The sequence below is a fragment of the Thunnus thynnus genome, unplaced genomic scaffold (genome assembly GCF_963924715.1).
Source record: "Thunnus thynnus unplaced genomic scaffold, fThuThy2.1 SCAFFOLD_62, whole genome shotgun sequence".
Lineage (NCBI taxonomy): Eukaryota > Metazoa > Chordata > Actinopteri > Scombriformes > Scombridae > Thunnus > Thunnus thynnus.
In genome coordinates this window covers 63,113-80,000 of record NW_027095930.1, presented here as the reverse complement: position 1 = coordinate 80,000, position 16,888 = coordinate 63,113, and the positions used below count along the sequence as shown (strand labels likewise).

The 16,888-nt window shown below is 57.1% G+C and overlaps 46 non-coding genes and 4 pseudogenes across 46 annotated transcripts; all 50 read right to left on the bottom strand.

Annotated features, from left to right (window-relative positions):
* Positions 1 to 140: 140 nt before the first annotated feature.
* On the bottom strand, positions 141 to 259 carry LOC137178940 (5S ribosomal RNA). The gene has a single exon (XR_010927351.1). It is a non-coding gene; the product is annotated as a 5S ribosomal RNA (ribosomal RNA).
* Positions 260 to 469: 210 nt separating this feature from the next.
* LOC137178939 (5S ribosomal RNA) lies at positions 470 to 588 on the bottom strand. Its single transcript, XR_010927350.1, has one exon. It is a non-coding gene; the product is annotated as a 5S ribosomal RNA (ribosomal RNA).
* A 210-nt stretch (positions 589 to 798) lies between these two features.
* On the bottom strand, positions 799 to 917 carry LOC137178938 (5S ribosomal RNA). Its single transcript, XR_010927349.1, has one exon. It is a non-coding gene; the product is annotated as a 5S ribosomal RNA (ribosomal RNA).
* Positions 918 to 1,135: 218 nt separating this feature from the next.
* LOC137178936 (5S ribosomal RNA) lies at positions 1,136 to 1,254 on the bottom strand. Its single transcript, XR_010927348.1, has one exon. It is a non-coding gene; the product is annotated as a 5S ribosomal RNA (ribosomal RNA).
* A 210-nt stretch (positions 1,255 to 1,464) lies between these two features.
* LOC137179055 (5S ribosomal RNA) lies at positions 1,465 to 1,583 on the bottom strand. The gene has a single exon (XR_010927460.1). It is a non-coding gene; the product is annotated as a 5S ribosomal RNA (ribosomal RNA).
* Positions 1,584 to 1,793: 210 nt separating this feature from the next.
* On the bottom strand, positions 1,794 to 1,912 carry LOC137178935 (5S ribosomal RNA). The gene has a single exon (XR_010927347.1). It is a non-coding gene; the product is annotated as a 5S ribosomal RNA (ribosomal RNA).
* Positions 1,913 to 2,130: 218 nt separating this feature from the next.
* LOC137179058 (5S ribosomal RNA) lies at positions 2,131 to 2,249 on the bottom strand. Its single transcript, XR_010927463.1, has one exon. It is a non-coding gene; the product is annotated as a 5S ribosomal RNA (ribosomal RNA).
* A 218-nt stretch (positions 2,250 to 2,467) lies between these two features.
* On the bottom strand, positions 2,468 to 2,586 carry LOC137179077 (5S ribosomal RNA). Its single transcript, XR_010927481.1, has one exon. It is a non-coding gene; the product is annotated as a 5S ribosomal RNA (ribosomal RNA).
* Positions 2,587 to 2,796: 210 nt separating this feature from the next.
* On the bottom strand, positions 2,797 to 2,915 carry LOC137179030 (5S ribosomal RNA). Its single transcript, XR_010927436.1, has one exon. It is a non-coding gene; the product is annotated as a 5S ribosomal RNA (ribosomal RNA).
* Positions 2,916 to 3,133: 218 nt separating this feature from the next.
* Positions 3,134 to 3,252, bottom strand: LOC137178934 (5S ribosomal RNA). Its single transcript, XR_010927346.1, has one exon. It is a non-coding gene; the product is annotated as a 5S ribosomal RNA (ribosomal RNA).
* A 218-nt stretch (positions 3,253 to 3,470) lies between these two features.
* Positions 3,471 to 3,589, bottom strand: LOC137178933 (5S ribosomal RNA). Its single transcript, XR_010927345.1, has one exon. It is a non-coding gene; the product is annotated as a 5S ribosomal RNA (ribosomal RNA).
* Positions 3,590 to 3,807: 218 nt separating this feature from the next.
* On the bottom strand, positions 3,808 to 3,926 carry LOC137178932 (5S ribosomal RNA). Its single transcript, XR_010927344.1, has one exon. It is a non-coding gene; the product is annotated as a 5S ribosomal RNA (ribosomal RNA).
* A 218-nt stretch (positions 3,927 to 4,144) lies between these two features.
* On the bottom strand, positions 4,145 to 4,263 carry LOC137179054 (5S ribosomal RNA). Its single transcript, XR_010927459.1, has one exon. It is a non-coding gene; the product is annotated as a 5S ribosomal RNA (ribosomal RNA).
* A 210-nt stretch (positions 4,264 to 4,473) lies between these two features.
* LOC137178931 (5S ribosomal RNA) lies at positions 4,474 to 4,592 on the bottom strand. Its single transcript, XR_010927343.1, has one exon. It is a non-coding gene; the product is annotated as a 5S ribosomal RNA (ribosomal RNA).
* A 210-nt stretch (positions 4,593 to 4,802) lies between these two features.
* On the bottom strand, positions 4,803 to 4,921 carry LOC137178929 (5S ribosomal RNA). The gene has a single exon (XR_010927341.1). It is a non-coding gene; the product is annotated as a 5S ribosomal RNA (ribosomal RNA).
* Positions 4,922 to 5,139: 218 nt separating this feature from the next.
* Positions 5,140 to 5,258, bottom strand: LOC137179076 (5S ribosomal RNA). The gene has a single exon (XR_010927480.1). It is a non-coding gene; the product is annotated as a 5S ribosomal RNA (ribosomal RNA).
* Positions 5,259 to 5,468: 210 nt separating this feature from the next.
* LOC137178928 (5S ribosomal RNA) lies at positions 5,469 to 5,587 on the bottom strand. The gene has a single exon (XR_010927340.1). It is a non-coding gene; the product is annotated as a 5S ribosomal RNA (ribosomal RNA).
* A 218-nt stretch (positions 5,588 to 5,805) lies between these two features.
* LOC137178927 (5S ribosomal RNA) lies at positions 5,806 to 5,924 on the bottom strand. Its single transcript, XR_010927339.1, has one exon. It is a non-coding gene; the product is annotated as a 5S ribosomal RNA (ribosomal RNA).
* Positions 5,925 to 6,142: 218 nt separating this feature from the next.
* Positions 6,143 to 6,261, bottom strand: LOC137179042 (5S ribosomal RNA). The gene has a single exon (XR_010927448.1). It is a non-coding gene; the product is annotated as a 5S ribosomal RNA (ribosomal RNA).
* A 218-nt stretch (positions 6,262 to 6,479) lies between these two features.
* Positions 6,480 to 6,598, bottom strand: LOC137178926 (5S ribosomal RNA). Its single transcript, XR_010927338.1, has one exon. It is a non-coding gene; the product is annotated as a 5S ribosomal RNA (ribosomal RNA).
* A 218-nt stretch (positions 6,599 to 6,816) lies between these two features.
* LOC137179075 (5S ribosomal RNA) lies at positions 6,817 to 6,935 on the bottom strand. Its single transcript, XR_010927479.1, has one exon. It is a non-coding gene; the product is annotated as a 5S ribosomal RNA (ribosomal RNA).
* A 210-nt stretch (positions 6,936 to 7,145) lies between these two features.
* Positions 7,146 to 7,264, bottom strand: LOC137178925 (5S ribosomal RNA). Its single transcript, XR_010927337.1, has one exon. It is a non-coding gene; the product is annotated as a 5S ribosomal RNA (ribosomal RNA).
* Positions 7,265 to 7,482: 218 nt separating this feature from the next.
* LOC137178924 (5S ribosomal RNA) lies at positions 7,483 to 7,601 on the bottom strand. The gene has a single exon (XR_010927336.1). It is a non-coding gene; the product is annotated as a 5S ribosomal RNA (ribosomal RNA).
* A 218-nt stretch (positions 7,602 to 7,819) lies between these two features.
* LOC137179041 (5S ribosomal RNA) lies at positions 7,820 to 7,938 on the bottom strand. The gene has a single exon (XR_010927447.1). It is a non-coding gene; the product is annotated as a 5S ribosomal RNA (ribosomal RNA).
* A 218-nt stretch (positions 7,939 to 8,156) lies between these two features.
* On the bottom strand, positions 8,157 to 8,275 carry LOC137178923 (5S ribosomal RNA). Its single transcript, XR_010927335.1, has one exon. It is a non-coding gene; the product is annotated as a 5S ribosomal RNA (ribosomal RNA).
* Positions 8,276 to 8,493: 218 nt separating this feature from the next.
* LOC137178922 (5S ribosomal RNA) lies at positions 8,494 to 8,612 on the bottom strand. Its single transcript, XR_010927334.1, has one exon. It is a non-coding gene; the product is annotated as a 5S ribosomal RNA (ribosomal RNA).
* A 218-nt stretch (positions 8,613 to 8,830) lies between these two features.
* Positions 8,831 to 8,949, bottom strand: LOC137178921 (5S ribosomal RNA). The gene has a single exon (XR_010927333.1). It is a non-coding gene; the product is annotated as a 5S ribosomal RNA (ribosomal RNA).
* A 210-nt stretch (positions 8,950 to 9,159) lies between these two features.
* LOC137178920 (5S ribosomal RNA) lies at positions 9,160 to 9,278 on the bottom strand. Its single transcript, XR_010927332.1, has one exon. It is a non-coding gene; the product is annotated as a 5S ribosomal RNA (ribosomal RNA).
* A 218-nt stretch (positions 9,279 to 9,496) lies between these two features.
* On the bottom strand, positions 9,497 to 9,615 carry LOC137178918 (5S ribosomal RNA). The gene has a single exon (XR_010927330.1). It is a non-coding gene; the product is annotated as a 5S ribosomal RNA (ribosomal RNA).
* A 218-nt stretch (positions 9,616 to 9,833) lies between these two features.
* Positions 9,834 to 9,952, bottom strand: LOC137178917 (5S ribosomal RNA). Its single transcript, XR_010927329.1, has one exon. It is a non-coding gene; the product is annotated as a 5S ribosomal RNA (ribosomal RNA).
* A 218-nt stretch (positions 9,953 to 10,170) lies between these two features.
* Positions 10,171 to 10,289, bottom strand: LOC137178916 (5S ribosomal RNA). The gene has a single exon (XR_010927328.1). It is a non-coding gene; the product is annotated as a 5S ribosomal RNA (ribosomal RNA).
* A 218-nt stretch (positions 10,290 to 10,507) lies between these two features.
* On the bottom strand, positions 10,508 to 10,626 carry LOC137178915 (5S ribosomal RNA). The gene has a single exon (XR_010927327.1). It is a non-coding gene; the product is annotated as a 5S ribosomal RNA (ribosomal RNA).
* A 218-nt stretch (positions 10,627 to 10,844) lies between these two features.
* On the bottom strand, positions 10,845 to 10,953 carry LOC137179125 (5S ribosomal RNA; annotated as a pseudogene).
* Positions 10,954 to 11,171: 218 nt separating this feature from the next.
* On the bottom strand, positions 11,172 to 11,290 carry LOC137179084 (5S ribosomal RNA). The gene has a single exon (XR_010927488.1). It is a non-coding gene; the product is annotated as a 5S ribosomal RNA (ribosomal RNA).
* Positions 11,291 to 11,508: 218 nt separating this feature from the next.
* On the bottom strand, positions 11,509 to 11,627 carry LOC137178914 (5S ribosomal RNA). Its single transcript, XR_010927326.1, has one exon. It is a non-coding gene; the product is annotated as a 5S ribosomal RNA (ribosomal RNA).
* Positions 11,628 to 11,845: 218 nt separating this feature from the next.
* Positions 11,846 to 11,964, bottom strand: LOC137178912 (5S ribosomal RNA). The gene has a single exon (XR_010927324.1). It is a non-coding gene; the product is annotated as a 5S ribosomal RNA (ribosomal RNA).
* Positions 11,965 to 12,174: 210 nt separating this feature from the next.
* On the bottom strand, positions 12,175 to 12,293 carry LOC137178911 (5S ribosomal RNA). Its single transcript, XR_010927323.1, has one exon. It is a non-coding gene; the product is annotated as a 5S ribosomal RNA (ribosomal RNA).
* A 218-nt stretch (positions 12,294 to 12,511) lies between these two features.
* On the bottom strand, positions 12,512 to 12,630 carry LOC137178910 (5S ribosomal RNA). The gene has a single exon (XR_010927322.1). It is a non-coding gene; the product is annotated as a 5S ribosomal RNA (ribosomal RNA).
* Positions 12,631 to 12,848: 218 nt separating this feature from the next.
* On the bottom strand, positions 12,849 to 12,967 carry LOC137178909 (5S ribosomal RNA). The gene has a single exon (XR_010927321.1). It is a non-coding gene; the product is annotated as a 5S ribosomal RNA (ribosomal RNA).
* Positions 12,968 to 13,185: 218 nt separating this feature from the next.
* LOC137178908 (5S ribosomal RNA) lies at positions 13,186 to 13,304 on the bottom strand. The gene has a single exon (XR_010927320.1). It is a non-coding gene; the product is annotated as a 5S ribosomal RNA (ribosomal RNA).
* A 218-nt stretch (positions 13,305 to 13,522) lies between these two features.
* LOC137178906 (5S ribosomal RNA) lies at positions 13,523 to 13,641 on the bottom strand. The gene has a single exon (XR_010927318.1). It is a non-coding gene; the product is annotated as a 5S ribosomal RNA (ribosomal RNA).
* A 218-nt stretch (positions 13,642 to 13,859) lies between these two features.
* LOC137179124 (5S ribosomal RNA) lies at positions 13,860 to 13,968 on the bottom strand (annotated as a pseudogene).
* Positions 13,969 to 14,186: 218 nt separating this feature from the next.
* LOC137179083 (5S ribosomal RNA) lies at positions 14,187 to 14,305 on the bottom strand. The gene has a single exon (XR_010927487.1). It is a non-coding gene; the product is annotated as a 5S ribosomal RNA (ribosomal RNA).
* A 218-nt stretch (positions 14,306 to 14,523) lies between these two features.
* LOC137179123 (5S ribosomal RNA) lies at positions 14,524 to 14,632 on the bottom strand (annotated as a pseudogene).
* Positions 14,633 to 14,842: 210 nt separating this feature from the next.
* LOC137178905 (5S ribosomal RNA) lies at positions 14,843 to 14,961 on the bottom strand. Its single transcript, XR_010927317.1, has one exon. It is a non-coding gene; the product is annotated as a 5S ribosomal RNA (ribosomal RNA).
* Positions 14,962 to 15,179: 218 nt separating this feature from the next.
* Positions 15,180 to 15,288, bottom strand: LOC137179122 (5S ribosomal RNA; annotated as a pseudogene).
* A 218-nt stretch (positions 15,289 to 15,506) lies between these two features.
* On the bottom strand, positions 15,507 to 15,625 carry LOC137178904 (5S ribosomal RNA). The gene has a single exon (XR_010927316.1). It is a non-coding gene; the product is annotated as a 5S ribosomal RNA (ribosomal RNA).
* Positions 15,626 to 15,843: 218 nt separating this feature from the next.
* On the bottom strand, positions 15,844 to 15,962 carry LOC137179047 (5S ribosomal RNA). The gene has a single exon (XR_010927452.1). It is a non-coding gene; the product is annotated as a 5S ribosomal RNA (ribosomal RNA).
* Positions 15,963 to 16,180: 218 nt separating this feature from the next.
* On the bottom strand, positions 16,181 to 16,299 carry LOC137178903 (5S ribosomal RNA). The gene has a single exon (XR_010927315.1). It is a non-coding gene; the product is annotated as a 5S ribosomal RNA (ribosomal RNA).
* A 210-nt stretch (positions 16,300 to 16,509) lies between these two features.
* On the bottom strand, positions 16,510 to 16,628 carry LOC137178902 (5S ribosomal RNA). The gene has a single exon (XR_010927314.1). It is a non-coding gene; the product is annotated as a 5S ribosomal RNA (ribosomal RNA).
* Positions 16,629 to 16,888: the final 260 nt, after the last annotated feature.

Here is a 16,888-nt window from a genome sequence, read left to right as displayed (position 1 = left end):
TGAGAGCGTTCCGATCCGTTCCTCCGTCGGAGAAATACCAGAGAGTGGGACTCCCGCGCACAGTTCTGCAAAGACACGGAGTAGAACGAGAGAGGATCCCTACGTTAAACACGGCAGGAGCTTGTGGAGAAAAGTGAAAAAGCTTACAGCACCTGGTATTCCCAGGCGGTCTCCCATCCAAGTACTAACCAGGCCCGACCCTGCTTAGCTTCCGAGATCAGACGAGATCGGGCGTGTTCAGGGTGGTATGGCCGTAAGCTGTCCAAGGTACCACGCATGGGCCTTTTAGGGATGTCGCTCGTCAGACGCGCCTTCAACGCCCAGGCGGCAGCTGCGCTGAGAGCGTTCCGATCCGTCGGAGAAATACCAGAGAGTGGGACTCCCGCGCACAGTTCTGCAAAGACACGGAGGAAAACCAGAGAGGATCCCTACGTTAAACACGGCAGGAGCTTGTGGAGAAAAGTGAAAAAGCTTACAGCACCTGGTATTCCCAGGCGGTCTCCCATCCAAGTACTAACCAGGCCCGACCCTGCTTAGCTTCCGAGATCAGACGAGATCGGGCGTGTTCAGGGTGGTATGGCCGTAAGCTGTCCAAGGTACCACGCATGGGCCTTTTAGGGATGTCGCTCGTCAGACGCGCCTTCAACGCCCAGGCGGCAGCTGCGCTGAGAGCGTTCCGATCCGTCGGAGAAATACCAGAGAGTGGGACTCCCGCGCACAGTTCTGCAAAGACACGGAGGAAAACCAGAGAGGATCCCTACGTTAAACACGGCAGGAGCTTGTGGAGAAAAGTGAAAAAGCTTACAGCACCTGGTATTCCCAGGCGGTCTCCCATCCAAGTACTAACCAGGCCCGACCCTGCTTAGCTTCCGAGATCAGACGAGATCGGGCGTGTTCAGGGTGGTATGGCCGTAAGCTGTCCAAGGTACCACGCATGGGCCTTTTAGGGATGTCGCTCGTCAGACGCGCCTTCAACGCCCAGGCGGCAGCTGCGCTGAGAGCGTTCCGATCCGTTCCTCCGTCGGAGAAATACCAGAGAGTGGGACTCCCGCGCACAGTTCTGCAAAGACACGGAGGAAAACCAGAGAGGATCCCTACGTTAAACACGGCAGGAGCTTGTGGAGAAAAGTGAAAAAGCTTACAGCACCTGGTATTCCCAGGCGGTCTCCCATCCAAGTACTAACCAGGCCCGACCCTGCTTAGCTTCCGAGATCAGACGAGATCGGGCGTGTTCAGGGTGGTATGGCCGTAAGCTGTCCAAGGTACCACGCATGGGCCTTTTAGGGATGTCGCTCGTCAGACGCGCCTTCAACGCCCAGGCGGCAGCTGCGCTGAGAGCGTTCCGATCCGTCGGAAAAATACCAGAGAGTGGGACTCCCGCGCACAGTTCTGCAAAGACACGGAGGAAAACCAGAGAGGATCCCTACGTTAAACACGGCAGGAGCTTGTGGAGAAAAGTGAAAAAGCTTACAGCACCTGGTATTCCGAGGCGGTCTCCCATCCAAGTACTAACCAGGCCCGACCCTGCTTAGCTTCCGAGATCAGACGAGATCGGGCGTGTTCAGGGTGGTATGGCCGTAAGCTGTCCAAGGTACCACGCATGGGCCTTTTAGGGATGTCGCTCGTCAGACGCGCCTTCAACGCCCAGGCGGCAGCTGCGCTGAGAGCGTTCCGATCCGTCGGAGAAATACCAGAGAGTGGGACTCCCGCGCACAGTTCTGCAAAGACACGGAGGAAAACCAGAGAGGATCCCTACGTTAAACACGGCAGGAGCTTGTGGAGAAAAGTGAAAAAGCTTACAGCACCTGGTATTCCCAGGCGGTCTCCCATCCAAGTACTAACCAGGCCCGACCCTGCTTAGCTTCCGAGATCAGACGAGATCGGGCGTGTTCAGGGTGGTATGGCCGTAAGCTGTCCAAGGTACCACGCATGGGCCTTTTAGGGATGTCGCTCGTCAGACGCGCCTTCAACGCCCAGGCGGCAGCTGCGCTGAGAGCGTTCCGATCCGTTCCTCCGTCGGAGAAATACCAGAGAGTGGGACTCCCGCGCACAGTTCTGCAAAGACACGGAGGAAAACCAGAGAGGATCCCTACGTTAAACACGGCAGGAGCTTGTGGAGAAAAGTGAAAAAGCTTACAGCACCTGGTATTCCCAGGCGGTCTCCCATCCAAGTACTAACCAGACCCGACCCTGCTTAGCTTCCGAGATCAGACGAGATCGGGCGTGTTCAGGGTGGTATGGCCGTAAGCTGTCCAAGGTACCACGCATGGGCCTTTTAGGGATGTCGCTCGTCAGACGCGCCTTCAACGCCCAGGCGGCAGCTGCGCTGAGAGCGTTCCGATCCGTTCCTCCGTCGGAGAAATACCAGAGAGTGGGACTCCCGCGCACAGTTCTGCAAAGACACGGAGGAAAACCAGAGAGGATCCCTACGTTAAACACGGCAGGAGCTTGTGGAGAAAAGTGAAAAAGCTTACAGCACCTGGTATTCCCAGGCGGTCTCCCATCCAAGTACTAACCAGGCCCGACCCTGCTTAGCTTCCGAGATCAGACGAGATTGGGCGTGTTCAGGGTGGTATGGCCGTAAGCTGTCCAAGGTACCACGCATGGGCCTTTTAGGGATGTCGCTCGTCAGACGCGCCTTCAACGCCCAGGCGGCAGCTGCGCTGAGAGCGTTCCGATCCGTCGGAGAAATACCAGAGAGTGGGACTCCCGCGCACAGTTCTGCAAAGACACGGAGGAAAACCAGAGAGGATCCCTACGTTAAACACGGCAGGAGCTTGTGGAGAAAAGTGAAAAAGCTTACAGCACCTGGTATTCCCAGGCGGTCTCCCATCCAAGTACTAACCAGGCCCTACCCTGCTTAGCTTCCGAGATCAGACGAGATCGGGCGTGTTCAGGGTGGTATGGCCGTAAGCTGTCCAAGGTACCACGCATGGGCCTTTTAGGGATGTCGCTCGTCAGACGCGCCTTCAACGCCCAGGCGGCAGCTGCGCTGAGAGCGTTCCGATCCGTTCCTCCGTCGGAGAAATACCAGAGAGTGGGACTCCCGCGCACAGTTCTGCAAAGACACGGAGGAAAACCAGAGAGGATCCCTACGTTAAACACGGCAGGAGCTTGTGGAGAAAAGTGAAAAAGCTTACAGCACCTGGTATTCCCAGGCGGTCTCCCATCCAAGTACTAACCAGGCCCGACCCTGCTTAGCTTCCGAGATCAGACGAGATCGGGCGTGTTCAGGGTGGTATGGCCGTAAGCTGTCCAAGGTACCACGCATGGGCCTTTTAGGGATGTCGCTCGTCAGACGCGCCTTCAACGCCCAGGCGGCAGCTGCGCTGAGAGCGTTCCGATCCGTTCCTCCGTCGGAGAAATACCAGAGAGTGGGACTCCCGCGCACAGTTCTGCAAAGACACGGAGGAAAACCAGAGAGGATCCCTACGTTAAACACGGCAGGAGCTTGTGGAGAAAAGTGAAAAAGCTTACAGCACCTGGTATTCCCAGGCGGTCTCCCATCCAAGTACTAACCAGGCCCGACCCTGCTTAGCTTCCGAGATCAGACGAGATCGGGCGTGTTCAGGGTGGTATGGCCGTAAGCTGTCCAAGGTACCACGCATGGGCCTTTTAGGGATGTCGCTCGTCAGACGCGCCTTCAACGCCCAGGCGGCAGCTGCGCTGAGAGCGTTCCGATCCGTTCCTCCGTCGGAGAAATACCAGAGAGTGGGACTCCCGCGCACAGTTCTGCAAAGACACGGAGGAAAACCAGAGAGGATCCCTACGTTAAACACGGCAGGAGCTTGTGGAGAAAAGTGAAAAAGCTTACAGCACCTGGTATTCCCAGGCGGTCTCCCATCCAAGTACTAACCAGGCCCGACCCTGCTTAGCTTCCGAGATCAGACGAGATCGGGCGTGTTCAGGGTGGTATGGCCGTAAGCTGTCCAAGGTACCACGCATGGGCCTTTTAGGGATGTCGCTCGTCAGACGCGCCTTCAACGCCCAGGCGGCAGCTGCGCTGAGAGCGTTCCGATCCGTTCCTCCGTCGGAGAAATACCAGAGAGTGGGACTCCCGCGCACAGTTCTGCAAAGACACGGAGGAAAACCAGAGAGGATCCCTACGTTAAACACGGCAGGAGCTTGTGGAGAAAAGTGAAAAAGCTTACAGCACCTGGTATTCCGAGGCGGTCTCCCATCCAAGTACTAACCAGGCCCGACCCTGCTTAGCTTCCGAGATCAGACGAGATCGGGCGTGTTCAGGGTGGTATGGCCGTAAGCTGTCCAAGGTACCACGCATGGGCCTTTTAGGGATGTCGCTCGTCAGACGCGCCTTCAACGCCCAGGCGGCAGCTGCGCTGAGAGCGTTCCGATCCGTCGGAGAAATACCAGAGAGTGGGACTCCCGCGCACAGTTCTGCAAAGACACGGAGGAAAACCAGAGAGGATCCCTACGTTAAACACGGCAGGAGCTTGTGGAGAAAAGTGAAAAAGCTTACAGCACCTGGTATTCCCAGGCGGTCTCCCATCCAAGTACTAACCAGGCCCGACCCTGCTTAGCTTCCGAGATCAGACGAGATCGGGCGTGTTCAGGGTGGTATGGCCGTAAGCTGTCCAAGGTACCACGCATGGGCCTTTTAGGGATGTCGCTCGTCAGACGCGCCTTCAACGCCCAGGCGGCAGCTGCGCTGAGAGCGTTCCGATCCGTCGGAGAAATACCAGAGAGTGGGACTCCCGCGCACAGTTCTGCAAAGACACGGAGGAAAACCAGAGAGGATCCCTACGTTAAACACGGCAGGAGCTTGTGGAGAAAAGTGAAAAAGCTTACAGCACCTGGTATTCCCAGGCGGTCTCCCATCCAAGTACTAACCAGGCCCGACCCTGCTTAGCTTCCGAGATCAGACGAGATCGGGCGTGTTCAGGGTGGTATGGCCGTAAGCTGTCCAAGGTACCACGCATGGGCCTTTTAGGGATGTCGCTCGTCAGACGCGCCTTCAACGCCCAGGCGGCAGCTGCGCTGAGAGCGTTCCGATCCGTTCCTCCGTCGGAGAAATACCAGAGAGTGGGACTCCCGCGCACAGTTCTGCAAAGACACGGAGGAAAACCAGAGAGGATCCCTACGTTAAACACGGCAGGAGCTTGTGGAGAAAAGTGAAAAAGCTTACAGCACCTGGTATTCCCAGGCGGTCTCCCATCCAAGTACTAACCAGGCCCGACCCTGCTTAGCTTCCGAGATCAGACGAGATTGGGCGTGTTCAGGGTGGTATGGCCGTAAGCTGTCCAAGGTACCACGCATGGGCCTTTTAGGGATGTCGCTCGTCAGACGCGCCTTCAACGCCCAGGCGGCAGCTGCGCTGAGAGCGTTCCGATCCGTCGGAGAAATACCAGAGAGTGGGACTCCCGCGCACAGTTCTGCAAAGACACGGAGGAAAACCAGAGAGGATCCCTACGTTAAACACGGCAGGAGCTTGTGGAGAAAAGTGAAAAAGCTTACAGCACCTGGTATTCCCAGGCGGTCTCCCATCCAAGTACTAACCAGGCCCGACCCTGCTTAGCTTCCGAGATCAGACGAGATCGGGCGTGTTCAGGGTGGTATGGCCGTAAGCTGTCCAAGGTACCACGCATGGGCCTTTTAGGGATGTCGCTCGTCAGACGCGCCTTCAACGCCCAGGCGGCAGCTGCGCTGAGAGCGTTCCGATCCGTTCCTCCGTCGGAGAAATACCAGAGAGTGGGACTCCCGCGCACAGTTCTGCAAAGACACGGAGGAAAACCAGAGAGGATCCCTACGTTAAACACAGCAGGAGCTTGTGGAGAAAAGTGAAAAAGCTTACAGCACCTGGTATTCCCAGGCGGTCTCCCATCCAAGTACTAACCAGGCCCGACCCTGCTTAGCTTCCGAGATCAGACGAGATCGGGCGTGTTCAGGGTGGTATGGCCGTAAGCTGTCCAAGGTACCACGCATGGGCCTTTTAGGGATGTCGCTCGTCAGACGCGCCTTCAACGCCCAGGCGGCAGCTGCGCTGAGAGCGTTCCGATCCGTTCCTCCGTCGGAGAAATACCAGAGAGTGGGACTCCCGCGCACAGTTCTGCAAAGACACGGAGGAAAACCAGAGAGGATCCCTACGTTAAACACAGCAGGAGCTTGTGGAGAAAAGTGAGAAAGCTTACAGCACCTGGTATTCCCAGGCGGTCTCCCATCCAAGTACTAACCAGGCCCGACCCTGCTTAGCTTCCGAGATCAGACGAGATCGGGCGTCTTCAGGGTGGTATGGCCGTAAGCTGTCCAAGGTACCACGCATGGGCCTTTTAGGGATGTCGCTCGTCAGACGCGCCTTCAACGCCCAGGCGGCAGCTGCGCTGAGAGCGTTCCGATCCGTTCCTCCGTCGGAGAAATACCAGAGAGTGGGACTCCCGCGCACAGTTCTGCAAAGACACGGAGGAAAACCAGAGAGGATCCCTACGTTAAACACGGCAGGAGCTTGTGGAGAAAAGTGAAAAAGCTTACAGCACCTGGTATTCCCAGGCGGTCTCCCATCCAAGTACTAACCAGGCCCGACCCTGCTTAGCTTCCGAGATCAGACGAGATCGGGCGTGTTCAGGGTGGTATGGCCGTAAGCTGTCCAAGGTACCACGCATGGGCCTTTTAGGGATGTCGCTCGTCAGACGCGCCTTCAACGCCCAGGCGGCAGCTGCGCTGAGAGCGTTCCGATCCGTTCCTCCGTCGGAGAAATACCAGAGAGTGGGACTCCCGCGCACAGTTCTGCAAAGACACGGAGGAAAACCAGAGAGGATCCCTACGTTAAACACGGCAGGAGCTTGTGGAGAAAAGTGAAAAAGCTTACAGCACCTGGTATTCCCAGGCGGTCTCCCATCCAAGTACTAACCAGGCCCGACCCTGCTTAGCTTCCGAGATCAGACGAGATTGGGCGTGTTCAGGGTGGTATGGCCGTAAGCTGTCCAAGGTACCACGCATGGGCCTTTTAGGGATGTCGCTCGTCAGACGCGCCTTCAACGCCCAGGCGGCAGCTGCGCTGAGAGCGTTCCGATCCGTCGGAGAAATACCAGAGAGTGGGACTCCCGCGCACAGTTCTGCAAAGACACGGAGGAAAACCAGAGAGGATCCCTACGTTAAACACGGCAGGAGCTTGTGGAGAAAAGTGAAAAAGCTTACAGCACCTGGTATTCCCAGGCGGTCTCCCATCCAAGTACTAACCAGGCCCGACCCTGCTTAGCTTCCGAGATCAGACGAGATCGGGCGTGTTCAGGGTGGTATGGCCGTAAGCTGTCCAAGGTACCACGCATGGGCCTTTTAGGGATGTCGCTCGTCAGACGCGCCTTCAACGCCCAGGCGGCAGCTGCGCTGAGAGCGTTCCGATCCGTTCCTCCGTCGGAGAAATACCAGAGAGTGGGACTCCCGCGCACAGTTCTGCAAAGACACGGAGGAAAACCAGAGAGGATCCCTACGTTAAACACAGCAGGAGCTTGTGGAGAAAAGTGAAAAAGCTTACAGCACCTGGTATTCCCAGGCGGTCTCCCATCCAAGTACTAACCAGGCCCGACCCTGCTTAGCTTCCGAGATCAGACGAGATCGGGCGTGTTCAGGGTGGTATGGCCGTAAGCTGTCCAAGGTACCACGCATGGGCCTTTTAGGGATGTCGCTCGTCAGACGCGCCTTCAACGCCCAGGCGGCAGCTGCGCTGAGAGCGTTCCGATCCGTTCCTCCGTCGGAGAAATACCAGAGAGTGGGACTCCCGCGCACAGTTCTGCAAAGACACGGAGGAAAACCAGAGAGGATCCCTACGTTAAACACAGCAGGAGCTTGTGGAGAAAAGTGAGAAAGCTTACAGCACCTGGTATTCCCAGGCGGTCTCCCATCCAAGTACTAACCAGGCCCGACCCTGCTTAGCTTCCGAGATCAGACGAGATCGGGCGTCTTCAGGGTGGTATGGCCGTAAGCTGTCCAAGGTACCACGCATGGGCCTTTTAGGGATGTCGCTCGTCAGACGCGCCTTCAACGCCCAGGCGGCAGCTGCGCTGAGAGCGTTCCGATCCGTTCCTCCGTCGGAGAAATACCAGAGAGTGGGACTCCCGCGCACAGTTCTGCAAAGACACGGAGGAAAACCAGAGAGGATCCCTACGTTAAACACGGCAGGAGCTTGTGGAGAAAAGTGAAAAAGCTTACAGCACCTGGTATTCCCAGGCGGTCTCCCATCCAAGTACTAACCAGGCCCGACCCTGCTTAGCTTCCGAGATCAGACGAGATCGGGCGTGTTCAGGGTGGTATGGCCGTAAGCTGTCCAAGGTACCACGCATGGGCCTTTTAGGGATGTCGCTCGTCAGACGCGCCTTCAACGCCCAGGCGGCAGCTGCGCTGAGAGCGTTCCGATCCGTTCCTCCGTCGGAGAAATACCAGAGAGTGGGACTCCCGCGCACAGTTCTGCAAAGACACGGAGGAAAACCAGAGAGGATCCCTACGTTAAACACGGCAGGAGCTTGTGGAGAAAAGTGAAAAAGCTTACAGCACCTGGTATTCCCAGGCGGTCTCCCATCCAAGTACTAACCAGGCCCGACCCTGCTTAGCTTCCGAGATCAGACGAGATCGGGCGTGTTCAGGGTGGTATGGCCGTAAGCTGTCCAAGGTACCACGCATGGGCCTTTTAGGGATGTCGCTCGTCAGACGCGCCTTCAACGCCCAGGCGGCAGCTGCGCTGAGAGCGTTCCGATCCGTTCCTCCGTCGGAGAAATACCAGAGAGTGGGACTCCCGCGCACAGTTCTGCAAAGACACGGAGGAAAACCAGAGAGGATCCCTACGTTAAACACGGCAGGAGCTTGTGGAGAAAAGTGAAAAAGCTTACAGCACCTGGTATTCCCAGGCGGTCTCCCATCCAAGTACTAACCAGGCCCGACCCTGCTTAGCTTCCGAGATCAGACGAGATCGGGCGTGTTCAGGGTGGTATGGCCGTAAGCTGTCCAAGGTACCACGCATGGGCCTTTTAGGGATGTCGCTCGTCAGACGCGCCTTCAACGCCCAGGCGGCAGCTGCGCTGAGAGCGTTCCGATCCGTCGGAGAAATACCAGAGAGTGGGACTCCCGCGCACAGTTCTGCAAAGACACGGAGGAAAACCAGAGAGGATCCCTACGTTAAACACGGCAGGAGCTTGTGGAGAAAAGTGAAAAAGCTTACAGCACCTGGTATTCCCAGGCGGTCTCCCATCCAAGTACTAACCAGGCCCGACCCTGCTTAGCTTCCGAGATCAGACGAGATCGGGCGTGTTCAGGGTGGTATGGCCGTAAGCTGTCCAAGGTACCACGCATGGGCCTTTTAGGGATGTCGCTCGTCAGACGCGCCTTCAACGCCCAGGCGGCAGCTGCGCTGAGAGCGTTCCGATCCGTTCCTCCGTCGGAGAAATACCAGAGAGTGGGACTCCCGCGCACAGTTCTGCAAAGACACGGAGGAAAACCAGAGAGGATCCCTACGTTAAACACAGCAGGAGCTTGTGGAGAAAAGTGAAAAAGCTTACAGCACCTGGTATTCCCAGGCGGTCTCCCATCCAAGTACTAACCAGGCCCGACCCTGCTTAGCTTCCGAGATCAGACGAGATCGGGCGTGTTCAGGGTGGTATGGCCGTAAGCTGTCCAAGGTACCACGCATGGGCCTTTTAGGGATGTCGCTCGTCAGACGCGCCTTCAACGCCCAGGCGGCAGCTGCGCTGAGAGCGTTCCGATCCGTTCCTCCGTCGGAGAAATACCAGAGAGTGGGACTCCCGCGCACAGTTCTGCAAAGACACGGAGGAAAACCAGAGAGGATCCCTACGTTAAACACGGCAGGAGCTTGTGGAGAAAAGTGAAAAAGCTTACAGCACCTGGTATTCCCAGGCGGTCTCCCATCCAAGTACTAACCAGGCCCGACCCTGCTTAGCTTCCGAGATCAGACGAGATCGGGCGTGTTCAGGGTGGTATGGCCGTAAGCTGTCCAAGGTACCACGCATGGGCCTTTTAGGGATGTCGCTCGTCAGACGCGCCTTCAACGCCCAGGCGGCAGCTGCGCTGAGAGCGTTCCGATCCGTTCCTCCGTCGGAGAAATACCAGAGAGTGGGACTCCCGCGCACAGTTCTGCAAAGACACGGAGGAAAACCAGAGAGGATCCCTACGTTAAACACGGCAGGAGCTTGTGGAGAAAAGTGAAAAAGCTTACAGCACCTGGTATTCCCAGGCGGTCTCCCATCCAAGTACTAACCAGGCCCGACCCTGCTTAGCTTCCGAGATCAGACGAGATCGGGCGTGTTCAGGGTGGTATGGCCGTAAGCTGTCCAAGGTACCACGCATGGGCCTTTTAGGGATGTCGCTCGTCAGACGCGCCTTCAACGCCCAGGCGGCAGCTGCGCTGAGAGCGTTCCGATCCGTTCCTCCGTCGGAGAAATACCAGAGAGTGGGACTCCCGCGCACAGTTCTGCAAAGACACGGAGGAAAACCAGAGAGGATCCCTACGTTAAACACGGCAGGAGCTTGTGGAGAAAAGTGAAAAAGCTTACAGCACCTGGTATTCCCAGGCGGTCTCCCATCCAAGTACTAACCAGGCCCGACCCTGCTTAGCTTCCGAGATCAGACGAGATCGGGCGTGTTCAGGGTGGTATGGCCGTAAGCTGTCCAAGGTACCACGCATGGGCCTTTTAGGGATGTCGCTCGTCAGACGCGCCTTCAACGCCCAGGCGGCAGCTGCGCTGAGAGCGTTCCGATCCGTTCCTCCGTCGGAGAAATACCAGAGAGTGGGACTCCCGCGCACAGTTCTGCAAAGACACGGAGGAAAACCAGAGAGGATCCCTACGTTAAACACGGCAGGAGCTTGTGGAGAAAAGTGAAAAAGCTTACAGCACCTGGTATTCCCAGGCGGTCTCCCATCCAAGTACTAACCAGGCCCGACCCTGCTTAGCTTCCGAGATCAGGCGTGTTCAGGGTGGTATGGCCGTAAGCTGTCCAAGGTACCACGCATGGGCCTTTTAGGGATGTCGCTCGTCAGACGCGCCTTCAACGCCCAGGCGGCAGCTGCGCTGAGAGCGTTCCGATCCGTTCCTCCGCCGGAGAAATACCAGAGAGTGGGACTCCCGCGCACAGTTCTGCAAAGACACGGAGGAAAACCAGAGAGGATCCCTACGTTAAACACGGCAGGAGCTTGTGGAGAAAAGTGAAAAAGCTTACAGCACCTGGTATTCCCAGGCTGTCTCCCATCCAAGTACTAACCAGGCCCGACCCTGCTTAGCTTCCGAGATCAGACGAGATCGGGCGTGTTCAGGGTGGTATGGCCGTAAGCTGTCCAAGGTACCACGCATGGGCCTTTTAGGGATGTCGCTCGTCAGACGCGCCTTCAACGCCCAGGCGGCAGCTGCGCTGAGAGCGTTCCGATCCGTTCCTCCGTCGGAGAAATACCAGAGAGTGGGACTCCCGCGCACAGTTCTGCAAAGACACGGAGGAAAACCAGAGAGGATCCCTACGTTAAACACGGCAGGAGCTTGTGGAGAAAAGTGAAAAAGCTTACAGCACCTGGTATTCCCAGGCGGTCTCCCATCCAAGTACTAACCAGGCCCGACCCTGCTTAGCTTCCGAGATCAGACGAGATCGGGCGTGTTCAGGGTGGTATGGCCGTAAGCTGTCCAAGGTACCACGCATGGGCCTTTTAGGGATGTCGCTCGTCAGACGCGCCTTCAACGCCCAGGCGGCAGCTGCGCTGAGAGCGTTCCGATCCGTTCCTCCGTCGGAGAAATACCAGAGAGTGGGACTCCCGCGCACAGTTCTGCAAAGACACGGAGGAAAACCAGAGAGGATCCCTACGTTAAACACGGCAGGAGCTTGTGGAGAAAAGTGAAAAAGCTTACAGCACCTGGTATTCCCAGGCGGTCTCCCATCCAAGTACTAACCAGGCCCGACCCTGCTTAGCTTCCGAGATCAGACGAGATCGGGCGTGTTCAGGGTGGTATGGCCGTAAGCTGTCCAAGGTACCACGCATGGGCCTTTTAGGGATGTCGCTCGTCAGACGCGCCTTCAACGCCCAGGCGGCAGCTGCGCTGAGAGCGTTCCGATCCGTCGGAGAAATACCAGAGAGTGGGACTCCCGCGCACAGTTCTGCAAAGACACGGAGGAAAACCAGAGAGGATCCCTACGTTAAACACGGCAGGAGCTTGTGGAGAAAAGTGAAAAAGCTTACAGCACCTGGTATTCCCAGGCGGTCTCCCATCCAAGTACTAACCAGGCCCGACCCTGCTTAGCTTCCGAGATCAGACGAGATCGGGCGTGTTCAGGGTGGTATGGCCGTAAGCTGTCCAAGGTACCACGCATGGGCCTTTTAGGGATGTCGCTCGTCAGACGCGCCTTCAACGCCCAGGCGGCAGCTGCGCTGAGAGCGTTCCGATCCGTTCCTCCGTCGGAGAAATACCAGAGAGTGGGACTCCCGCGCACAGTTCTGCAAAGACACGGAGGAAAACCAGAGAGGATCCCTACGTTAAACACAGCAGGAGCTTGTGGAGAAAAGTGAAAAAGCTTACAGCACCTGGTATTCCCAGGCGGTCTCCCATCCAAGTACTAACCAGGCCCGACCCTGCTTAGCTTCCGAGATCAGACGAGATCGGGCGTGTTCAGGGTGGTATGGCCGTAAGCTGTCCAAGGTACCACGCATGGGCCTTTTAGGGATGTCGCTCGTCAGACGCGCCTTCAACGCCCAGGCGGCAGCTGCGCTGAGAGCGTTCCGATCCGTTCCTCCGTCGGAGAAATACCAGAGAGTGGGACTCCCGCGCACAGTTCTGCAAAGACACGGAGGAAAACCAGAGAGGATCCCTACGTTAAACACGGCAGGAGCTTGTGGAGAAAAGTGAAAAAGCTTACAGCACCTGGTATTCCCAGGCGGTCTCCCATCCAAGTACTAACCAGGCCCGACCCTGCTTAGCTTCCGAGATCAGACGAGATCGGGCGTGTTCAGGGTGGTATGGCCGTAAGCTGTCCAAGGTACCACGCATGGGCCTTTTAGGGATGTCGCTCGTCAGACGCGCCTTCAACGCCCAGGCGGCAGCTGCGCTGAGAGCGTTCCGATCCGTTCCTCCGTCGGAGAAATACCAGAGAGTGGGACTCCCGCGCACAGTTCTGCAAAGACACGGAGGAAAACCAGAGAGGATCCCTACGTTAAACACGGCAGGAGCTTGTGGAGAAAAGTGAAAAAGCTTACAGCACCTGGTATTCCCAGGCGGTCTCCCATCCAAGTACTAACCAGGCCCGACCCTGCTTAGCTTCCGAGATCAGACGAGATCGGGCGTGTTCAGGGTGGTATGGCCGTAAGCTGTCCAAGGTACCACGCATGGGCCTTTTAGGGATGTCGCTCGTCAGACGCGCCTTCAACGCCCAGGCGGCAGCTGCGCTGAGAGCGTTCCGATCCGTTCCTCCGTCGGAGAAATACCAGAGAGTGGGACTCCCGCGCACAGTTCTGCAAAGACACGGAGGAAAACCAGAGAGGATCCCTACGTTAAACACGGCAGGAGCTTGTGGAGAAAAGTGAAAAAGCTTACAGCACCTGGTATTCCCAGGCGGTCTCCCATCCAAGTACTAACCAGGCCCGACCCTGCTTAGCTTCCGAGATCAGACGAGATCGGGCGTGTTCAGGGTGGTATGGCCGTAAGCTGTCCAAGGTACCACGCATGGGCCTTTTAGGGATGTCGCTCGTCAGACGCGCCTTCAACGCCCAGGCGGCAGCTGCGCTGAGAGCGTTCCGATCCGTTCCTCCGTCGGAGAAATACCAGAGAGTGGGACTCCCGCGCACAGTTCTGCAAAGACACGGAGGAAAACCAGAGAGGATCCCTACGTTAAACACGGCAGGAGCTTGTGGAGAAAAGTGAAAAAGCTTACAGCACCTGGTATTCCCAGGCGGTCTCCCATCCAAGTACTAACCAGGCCCGACCCTGCTTAGCTTCCGAGATCAGGCGTGTTCAGGGTGGTATGGCCGTAAGCTGTCCAAGGTACCACGCATGGGCCTTTTAGGGATGTCGCTCGTCAGACGCGCCTTCAACGCCCAGGCGGCAGCTGCGCTGAGAGCGTTCCGATCCGTTCCTCCGTCGGAGAAATACCAGAGAGTGGGACTCCCGCGCACAGTTCTGCAAAGACACGGAGGAAAACCAGAGAGGATCCCTACGTTAAACACGGCAGGAGCTTGTGGAGAAAAGTGAAAAAGCTTACAGCACCTGGTATTCCCAGGCTGTCTCCCATCCAAGTACTAACCAGGCCCGACCCTGCTTAGCTTCCGAGATCAGACGAGATCGGGCGTGTTCAGGGTGGTATGGCCGTAAGCTGTCCAAGGTACCACGCATGGGCCTTTTAGGGATGTCGCTCGTCAGACGCGCCTTCAACGCCCAGGCGGCAGCTGCGCTGAGAGCGTTCCGATCCGTTCCTCCGTCGGAGAAATACCAGAGAGTGGGACTCCCGCGCACAGTTCTGCAAAGACACGGAGGAAAACCAGAGAGGATCCCTACGTTAAACACGGCAGGAGCTTGTGGAGAAAAGTGAAAAAGCTTACAGCACCTGGTATTCCCAGGCGGTCTCCCATCCAAGTACTAACCAGGCCCGACCCTGCTTAGCTTCCGAGATCAGGCGTGTTCAGGGTGGTATGGCCGTAAGCTGTCCAAGGTACCACGCATGGGCCTTTTAGGGATGTCGCTCGTCAGACGCGCCTTCAACGCCCAGGCGGCAGCTGCGCTGAGAGCGTTCCGATCCGTCGGAGAAATACCAGAGAGTGGGACTCCGGCGCACAGTTCTGCAAAGACACGGAGGAAAACCAGAGAGGATCCCTACGTTAAACACGGCAGGAGCTTGTGGAGAAAAGTGAAAAAGCTTACAGCACCTGGTATTCCCAGGCGGTCTCCCATCCAAGTACTAACCAGGCCCGACCCTGCTTAGCTTCCGAGATCAGACGAGATCGGGCGTGTTCAGGGTGGTATGGCCGTAAGCTGTCCAAGGTACCACGCATGGGCCTTTTAGGGATGTCGCTCGTCAGACGCGCCTTCAACGCCCAGGCGGCAGCTGCGCTGAGAGCGTTCCGATCCGTTCCTCCGTCGGAGAAATACCAGAGAGTGGGACTCCCGCGCACAGTTCTGCAAAGACACGGAGGAAAACCAGAGAGGATCCCTACGTTAAACACGGCAGGAGCTTGTGGAGAAAAGTGAAAAAGCTTACAGCACCTGGTATTCCCAGGCGGTCTCCCATCCAAGTACTAACCAGGCCCGACCCTGCTTAGCTTCCGAGATCAGGCGTGTTCAGGGTGGTATGGCCGTAAGCTGTCCAAGGTACCACGCATGGGCCTTTTAGGGATGTCGCTCGTCAGACGCGCCTTCAACGCTCAGGCGGCAGCTGCGCTGAGAGCGTTCCGATCCGTTCCTCCGTCGGAGAAATACCAGAGAGTGGGACTCCCGCGCACAGTTCTGCAAAGACACGGAGGAAAACCAGAGAGGATCCCTACGTTAAACACGGCAGGAGCTTGTGGAGAAAAGTGAAAAAGCTTACAGCACCTGGTATTCCCAGGCGGTCTCCCATCCAAGTACTAACCAGGCCCGACCCTGCTTAGCTTCCGAGATCAGACGAGATCGGGCGTGTTCAGGGTGGTATGGCCGTAAGCTGTCCAAGGTACCACGCATGGGCCTTTTAGGGATGTCGCTCGTCAGACGCGCCTTCAACGCCCAGGCGGCAGCTGCGCTGAGAGCGTTCCGATCCGTTCCTCCGTCGGAGAAATACCAGAGAGTGGGACTCCCGCGCACAGTTCTGCAAAGACACGGAGGAAAACCAGAGAGGATCCCTACGTTAAACACGGCAGGAGCTTGTGGAGAAAAGTGAAAAAGCTTACAGCACCTGGTATTCCCAGGCGGTCTCCCATTCAAGTACTAACCAGGCCCGACCCTGCTTAGCTTCCGAGATCAGACGAGATCGGGCGTGTTCAGGGTGGTATGGCCGTAAGCTGTCCAAGGTACCACGCATGGGCCTTTTAGGGATGTCGCTCGTCAGACGCGCCTTCAACGCCCAGGCGGCAGCTGCGCTGAGAGCGTTCCGATCCGTTCCTCCGTCGGAGAAATACCAGAGAGTGGGACTCCCGCGCACAGTTCTGCAAAGACACGGAGGAAAACCAGAGAGGATCCCTACGTTAAACACGGCAGGAGCTTGTGGAGAAAAGTGAAAAAGCTTACAGCACCTGGTATTCCCAGGCGGTCTCCCATCCAAGTACTAACCAGGCCCGACCCTGCTTAGCTTCCGAGATCAGACGAGATCGGGCGTGTTCAGGGTGGTATGGCCGTAAGCTGTCCAAGGTACCACGCATGGGCCTTTTAGGGATGTCGCTCGTCAGACGCGCCTTCAACGCCCAGGCGGCAGCTGCGCTGAGAGCGTTCCGATCCGTCGGAGAAATACCAGAGAGTGGGACTCCCGCGCACAGTTCTGCAAAGACACGGAGGAAAACCAGAGAGGATCCCTACGTTAAACACGGCAGGAGCTTGTGGAGAAAAGTGAAAAAGCTTACAGCACCTGGTATTCCCAGGCGGTCTCCCATCCAAGTACTAACCAGGCCCGACCCTGCTTAGCTTCCGAGATCAGACGAGATCGGGCGTGTTCAGGGTGGTATGGCCGTAAGCTGTCCAAGGTACCACGCATGGGCCTTTTAGGGATGTCGCTCGTCAGACGCGCCTTCAACGCCCAGGCGGCAGCTGCGCTGAGAGCGTTCCGATCCGTTCCTCCGTCGGAGAAATACCAGAGAGTCCCACTCTCTGGTATTTCTCCGACGGAGGAACGGATCGGAGAGTGTGGGACTCCCGCGCACAGTTCTGCAAAGACACGGAGGAAAACCAGAGAGGATCCCTACGTTAAACACGGCAGGAGCTTGTGGAGAAAAGTG